The 8,157-nt window shown below is 41.8% G+C and overlaps 1 long non-coding RNA gene across 1 annotated transcript; it reads left to right on the forward strand.

Annotated features, from left to right (window-relative positions):
- Positions 1-304: 304 nt before the first annotated feature.
- Positions 305-2,037, forward strand: LOC123817224. Its single transcript, XR_006785383.1, has 3 exons — positions 305-458; positions 1,073-1,127; positions 1,884-2,037. It is a non-coding gene; the product is annotated as an uncharacterized LOC123817224 (long non-coding RNA).
- Positions 2,038-8,157: the final 6,120 nt, after the last annotated feature.

The raw sequence follows: 8,157 nt of genomic DNA on the forward strand, positions 1-8,157 counted from the left end.
GGGGTTTTCCCCCAAGATGCGGCTTCCGATTGGTTGATCCCCGAAATGCTAGACCATAGAGACGGTGGGACTCAGAAGTTCCGTAACCTCTCGCACAAAATGGCGGCTAAGGTGGAAGCTGTAGAAAAAGGCGTGAGAGAGATGACCGGACGCCTTACGCAGACAGACACATGACCTTGGACCCAGACTTCATTCGGATTCTGGGGCCTTTAGCAAGTTGCATATTGGGATTTGTAGTCAGGTCGTAGGTCCCAAGGACAGCTGAGATCCCGCGAGAGCTTCTTCCAGGGGCTGGGGAAACCGATACCTTTGCTGCAATTCCCGCGATGGTGATTTGTGGAAACCTTGCTTCCGCCATGGGGAATAAAGGACCCCCGCTGGCCTTGAAAGTTCACTGATGGGCGAGTGCGCCATTGTGGACCTCTGCTGGTGTTTAGCAGTCATGCACTACCAACAAGGTGTTTTTTTAAAGGATTTTGTTTATTTATCTTTAGAGAGAGGGGGAGGGAGGGAGAAAGGGGAGAGAAACATCTAGGTGTGGTTGCTTCTGGCACACCCGCACTGGGGTCCTGGCCCACAACTCAGGCATTTGCCCTGACTGGGAATTGAACCGTCAACCCTTTGGTTTGTAGGCTGGCACTCAATCCACTGAGTCACATCAGCCAGGGCTAATTTTTAGTTTTTATTTTATTGTAAAAGCGACAGTTTAAGGATGAAACAGTACCCTGATAGGAAAATGAGCAAAGGATAAGAATAAACAATTCACTAAACTATTATAAATTGAAGGATAGAATGTCCAACCTCACTAATCAAAGAAATAGAAGTTTAAGCTAATGTTTTGCAGTTATCAAGAGTAGATTTCCTTTTATTAATGTGAGCCAGGCACTCCTATGCTGCTAATGAGAGTATGACATTGAAAACCTGTCTTGAAAGCAATCTGGCAATACTCATTGAAAGACATTGAATAGCCCATTCTCTTTGATCCAGAAATTCTTGAGGCATTGAGAGCTTTTAAACTCTCTTATTTATTTATTTAACTATTTATTTATTTATTTATTTTCATTGTTTCTAGTGAGGGAGAAAGAAACATCCATTGGTCACCTTCTAGTATGCACCCCAAATAGTGGGTAAGTTATCAAAGAGCAACCTGGGTATATGCCCTGACTTGGAATGGAACTTGTGACCTTTTGGTCTATAGGATGAAGTTACAACTGTAACAGGGTGCAGTGAAGAGGGGGGCCTCAAATAGGGATTTAGAATGGGGTCCAAAATTCAAGGTGTTCAGGAAATATTAGGATGTCCTCGCCCCCCCCCCCCCCACAACAGGTGTGGGTTAGGGGAAGGGACAAATGGAGCAGGGCCTTTGAGAGCTGGTTTGCATAGCAACAGCTTTGCAGCTACCCTTTGGTGTGGTCATTTAACATATCTATAACCTTTGACTGGTTGCATGGATATGTTAAATAGCTGTGCCATGCTCTGGGCCAGGGGAATGAAAGTAACTTCCCCACCAGAACATGACTGGGAGAGCAGGTTCCCCAAGTTACAGCGCCTGCATGAGAGCTTGGAGAAGATTGGCTCCATGACATGGGGCCACGCCTGCCCAGACTCACGATGGCAGCCCAGTAAAGCTGGAAGGATATGGGAGTGCTGGCAAGTGTGGTTGATTGTGGGAGGAGTCGGAAATGAGGCTGTAGAGGAAGATTGGTGCGGGGATTTAAACCTAGAGATGGCAGCCATTGGGGGCAGAACCACTCAGTCTTTAGCAGAGTGGGGACTCCCACGGCCCTGCGAGAGAGAATCACCATGTAGCTTTAGCAAAGAACCACCACTCGGCTTTGGCAGAGTGGGGACACCCACGGACACCATGGGCCATCTCTGTGCAGAGAAGGACCACGCAGTTGGGGCAATGGAAAGAGAACCTCTCGACTTTGCCAGAGTGGGGACATCCCTGCAGCTTTAGAAGGGGGAACCACCACCCGGCTTTAGCAGAGATCCCGGCGACACAGCTGATGGTGCCGGGAACCGAGGGAGGCCTATCAGCCGAGACGGATTACTGAGAAGAACCAGGGGCTGCCTGAGCCACGGACTTCTATTTCTTTTCCTGAGATACGGTACCCCAGACTGGGCAAAGGGGGAAGGAAGGACTGTGTGTGTTTGTGGGTGTTTTAAGGGACTTTGGGATTTTGATGAAGACATTAGGTCACTACTTTAAGTCTGTATAGCATTAAATAAACATTTCCTTTCCTTTTCACGAATCTCTGGCCTTGAGAGATGTCTTTCCTCTTCCAGCGGACATAACGAACCTGGGGGGTTTCTTTCAGGTAATAGTACTTTGCCCCAGGCCCCCTCCCTTGTTGTTCTGTAACACAACCAACCGATCAAAAGGAAGAATAAACAAATGGGATTATATCACCCAAAAAGTTTTTGCACAGCAAGGGAAATGCATCAAAAAAACTAAGAGACAACCTACTAAATGGGAGAACACATTCACCAATGATATGTCTAATAAAGGGTTAATATTTACAATTTGTAAAGAACTGGTACTACTCAACACTAAAAACACAAATCCAATTAAAAAATGGGCAGAGGATCTGACAGACACTTTTTCAAAGAGGACATACAGACGGCCGATAGACATATGGAAAGGTGCTCAACGCCACTAATCATGGGAGAGATGCACATTAAAACCACAATGAGATACCGCCTCATACCTGTCAGAATGGTTATCATCAATAAATCCACAAATGGCAAGTGCTGGTGAGAATGTGGAGAAAAGGGAACCCTAGTGCACTGTTGGTGGGAATGCAGATTGGTGCAGCCACTGTGGAAAACAGTATGGAGTTTCCTCAAAAAATTAAAAATGAACCTGCTTTACTGCCCAGCGATTCCACTTCTAGGGATTTAGCTGAAGAAACCCAAAACACTAATTCAGAAGAATATATGCACCTCTGTGTTCACTGCAGCATTATGTACAATAGCCAAGCTATGGAAGCAAACCAAGTGTCCATCAATAGATGAGTAGATTAAAAAGCTGTGGGAATATATACAATGGAATATTGGCCATAAAAAGTATGAATTCTTACCATTTGTGACAGCATGGAAGGATATTATGCTCAGTGGAATGCATCAGAGAAAGACAAATGCTGTATGATTTCACTTATATGTGGAATCTAAAGGACAAAATAAGCAAACAAAATTTAACAAGATACATAGAAACAGAAGGAACTGGTGATTGCCAGAGGGGAGGTGGGGTTGGGGCACTGGGTGAAAGAGTTGAAGGGACCAAGAAGAACAAATTGGTAGCTACAAAACAGTCATGAGGAAGTAAGACATAGGAAATATAGTCAATAACATTGTGATAACTATGTATGGTGTCAGGTGGGGTACTGGAATTATCGAGGGAAATACTGCGTAAAGTATATGATTGTCTAACCACTAAGCTGTACCCTCAAAACCAATATGTAATGAAAAATAAACAAGTAAATCTAAACAATTTAATCCTTACAAAAACCCTTTAAGTATTATTATCCCATTTTACACATTACCCCCTTTAATAGACTATCTTTCTCCAGTTTGGCATATTGGGTAAGAGCAAAAGTCAGTATTTGAACCCAGGACTGTCTGGGTAGATCAGGTTAGAGCATTGTCCCAATATACAAAAGTTGTGGGTTCGATCCCTGGTCAGGGCACATATAAGAATCAACCAATGAATGCATAAATAAGTGGAAGGGCAAATTGATGTTTCTTTTTAAAATAAAGGCCCGACAGCCCCGACTGGTGTGGCTCAGTGGACTGAGTGCTGGCCTTTGAACCAAAGGGTCGCTGGTTCGATCACCAGTTGGGGCACCTGCCTGGGTTGCCAGCCAGGTCCCCGGTAGGGGGTGGGGACATGTGAGAGGCAATCGCACATTGGTATTTCTCTCCTCTTTCTCCCTCCCTTCCCTTCTCTAAATAAATAAATAAATAAATAAAATAAAGGCCAGACACATGTTAGTGGTTGGTGAATATTTCTACTCTAGGACAAGTTACATTTTCACGTGGACCATCCCTGACTTTGTCTACAAGTATTTTTTTTTTCCACATACAGATGTGTCACACAGTTGTGCTCAGCATGCATTCAAAGGTGTCAGATTTATCCTGCGTCCTACTGGAAATCAGACTGATTAGTGTCGTGTTTAGAATGTGAGTTTTGGAGTTAAATAATCAGGATTCAAATCCTGGCACTGCCACTTACCACTACTGTTTGATTTGGGGCAAAGTTCTTAACCTCTCTAAGAGTTCTTCATCTGTAAAAGGGAGAAATCCCTTTTTCAACATGGTTATTATAAGGAGTAAATGAGATAGTATATGTGGAAGTGCTCTTTTGACGACAGAGACAGAAAGTACTGGTCAACCAGGAGAGCCCGTGAGCAGTGGCGGGCAGCTGGGAAGCCTCACGTGTAGACCTGACGTCCTGAGGGTGACAACAGCTCCGGGAATTCCGAGGGAACTCCTGGGCAGGCGGAAATGCCTCGGGCAAAGGAGGCGAAGGACACATTTCTGGGCAATTAGCCAGCAGGTTCTGCTTTCCAAAGGCGTTTCTGATTCTCTTCAAAATCCACCTCTTCCACCTGGAGTCTTATCCCAAATCCTCTCTCTTTTCATTCCAGCCCCATTCCTCACTGTGTCTTTAGAAATTCAATAAACATTCTTGAGCACTTAACTTGCAAGCCCTGTACTTGGTGCTGGGAGTGCACAGAGGAGTAAGACCAGTCTCAGCCTAAATAAACTCAAAATTAGCAAGCAAATAAATGTGTGAACAGATCATTAAAACTATCATGTTAATGAACATCCCCAAACCACCTGCAAACTACAAAGAAGGGAAGGACTCACTCTATGTGGAGAGAACCTAGGAAAGCTTTTTGAAAAAAAAAAAAAAAAAACCAAAAACGATTTCCGAGCTGAGTTCTGGGGATAGGTATCAGTCAGCTAGGTGCATGAAGGGAGAGGGTGAGCACGGGTGAGGCTGTTCCAGGCAGAGCGAACAACGTGCACAAAACACAGAGGGGCGTTGGTGTATCGGGTCGCAGACCCATCAGCCATGGCCAGGGGACAGCACAGATGTGACTGCTGCACTTCCATTTCTGGCAATGTGGCTAGACTAAATACTCTAAAAATCCTCCTGCTACAACACCTACACATGCTACATAAGATATAACAAACATATTTTTAAGAGCATAGCTTTGTTTTTGACAGCTAAAGGAAATGGATTCCATATTATATCCAAATCACCAATTTCCCACAGTCTAAAACAACACTTCTTCTGCCCAAAGACCCAGCTGGTGGTAATTCATTCCATAACACTAATAGTTACAAGCATAAAAGGAGGGGTATTTTTTTGGGGGGGGAGGGAAAGAGATAAATGATTCTTAGTGATAAATCCTAGTTTTTAAATGCATAACTGAACGCACAAGAAAGTAAGGAAAGTCCTTAGGGAGCCAAAACAGCGAACGTAAAACCAGAGCAGTTATCACGGAGTATTAAACTGAAGCCACCATGGCTGGGAATACGGTGGAATAGAGAAAGGGGGTCAGACACAGAAAGCTTGAGTAGCTCAAGTTTTAACTCAATGTAGGGACGGAAGGGTTTGGGGCTTGTTAAGGTAGGGAGATGGAATTGAAATGTCCTTTTGGTTCAAGGTCAAAAAAAGAATAAGCGTAGATAGAGAAGTCCAAGGAGGGCGCTTTGGGAACCCCAATTAAAGAGGTCAGGTAAATGACGGGAACTAACAAAGGAGTCTGAGAAGGAATGCCTAGGGAAGTAGCAGGATAATTAAGGCAAGGTGGTGTCTTGAAAGTCAAATAAATGAAGCGTTTCAAAGAGGAAGGAGTGATCAACTGTCTCAAATGCTGCTGATAGGTCAAATCAGGTGAGAACTAGACTTGCCCCTTGATGGAGCAACCTGGAGGTCATCAGTGAAGTTAACCAGAGTTTCGTGTGTTGGTGCGAGTACAAGCCCATTAGAATGGGTTTAAGGATAGTTATTTGCTATCATTTTATGTGGCTATTTAACTGAACTTACTTTGAAAATTGGCGATGAAAGGAAAATAAATAAGCATTTATCTTGCCTTTATGGTAGGAACTATATTTTAGGATAATCAAATAAATTCAGTTGATAAGGAAAGAATTTACTGAAAGATCTAGAATTTGAACACTATCATTTTGCAAACCCTATGAAATTCCTGATTCATGCAAGGATTGTTAATTGGCTTAAACCCATCAGGACAGTGAGCAGGCAGGGAAATGACATTCTTTCTAGTCTCGAGGGGGAAGTGTAATTCAAACTGAAGGGATTAGGCTCTCCTCATCCTGAACCAGTGGCCAATAGTTCTGTCACAATAGGTGTGTCACCAGATATGGTATTTTATGATGAGGTGCAATGTAAGGTGTACAACACCATCTGTCATATACCTATCTCATTAAAGCAATTTAACTTGGGTCCATGAATCCTTTAGATCTGACTTTCAGTTTATAAGAAATTCAGGTTATAAGGGGACAAGCTAAACAGTACCAGGAGGGAGCACCAGACAAATTCAAAAGGTAGGACGTCTGGTCTAGTCCCTTCAACAAGTTAGTGTCATGAAAAAAGGGGATTTTACTAGAAGACCAGATGTAACATGTAGCCATTGGTTAGATACTGGTATGGACAAATCAGTTATAAAGGGCATTTTGGGGGTAATTGGGAAAATTTGCTTATAGTCTATGTATCAAGTGAAATGAAAAATTTCCAATTTGGAAAGGCAGAGGTGAATAAATGATACAAAGAGGTTATAAAATGGTATGTGTAATATGATCTCATATTGATTTAAAAAACCATACATTAATATATATATAAGATCCAATTATTACTGTAATTTTACTAAGTTATTAACATTGAAACTCTCAGCATAGTGAGAATATGATGTTTTCATTTTATTATTTTTGCTTATCTATATTTCTAATTTTCTATATGCTTGTGTATTTCTTCTGAAATATAACTGTTTATTTATTCATTTTTATATTAAATTTTTTAAATTGAATTCTTTGGGATGACACTGGTGAATAAGATTATGTAGGTTTCAAGTGTACAGTTCGATAATGCACATCTGTATACATTGCACTGTGTGTTCACCATTCAAGGTCAAGTTTCTTTTTGTCACCATTTCATTATTTATCCCCCTTTGGCCCTCTTCTACCTGCCCTCACCCACTTTCCCTCCACTAACAACCCTACTGTTGTCTGTGTCTACAAGTTTCTTTTTTCTTTTCCTTCATCCCTCCACCTTTTTCACCCAGTCCCCCAAAACCCCTCCCCTCAGACAACTGTCAATCCATTCTCTGTCTCTCTGAGTCTGTTTCTATACAATAGGTTATTTAAAAACATAATGTAAAACAGTGAATAAAATAAGAGAATGGGAGGAGAGAACTGAATGTTATTCTTTTGAGGAATTCTTCTGTAAAGGGGAACAAAGAATTGCTGAAGGAGGAAGTGGGGTCAAGTGAATTTTTCTTTACGATAGAAAAATAGCAACATGGTTTCATTCAGATTGGAATAAACCAACAGAGATGGGAAACAACTGATGAAGAGAAAAAGGAGCACTTCCGAAGCAGTGCTGTTAAGTAGGGAAGAGTAGTTGGTCCTATCACTATATTAATATGAGGCACAATATCCTTTAAAGCAAAAACAAAACTGCTACAGAAAAGAGGCTCATACATACATTAATAAAGGGTTTGATTCATGGGGAAACTACATTTCTAAGCTGTATGTATCTAATAACACGCACGTAAAACAAAAATTGACAGAATTATAGGGAGAAGTTCAGAAATTCACCCTCATGATGGGAGATTTAACACATCTTTGTCAGTAATTGACAGATTTAAAAGACCAGTAATGAACTAGGATATAGAAGATTTGACCAACACAATTAACTACCTGTATTTATTGAACTAATATAGAACTCTGCACTCAGCAGTTAGAGAGTACACATTCTCTTCGAGCACACATGCAACACTTACAAAATTGATCACTAACTAAGCCACAGGACAAGATTCAATAAATACTAAAGAATCAATATCACCCAGACCACAGTCTCTGACCACAATGAAATTAAATAAGAAATCAACACAGGACTTCCAGCCA

This window comes from Phyllostomus hastatus, unplaced genomic scaffold (genome assembly GCF_019186645.2).
Source record: "Phyllostomus hastatus isolate PE091 unplaced genomic scaffold, TTU_PhHast_1.1 phas_contig_210, whole genome shotgun sequence".
NCBI classification, from domain to species: Eukaryota; Metazoa; Chordata; class Mammalia; order Chiroptera; family Phyllostomidae; genus Phyllostomus; species Phyllostomus hastatus.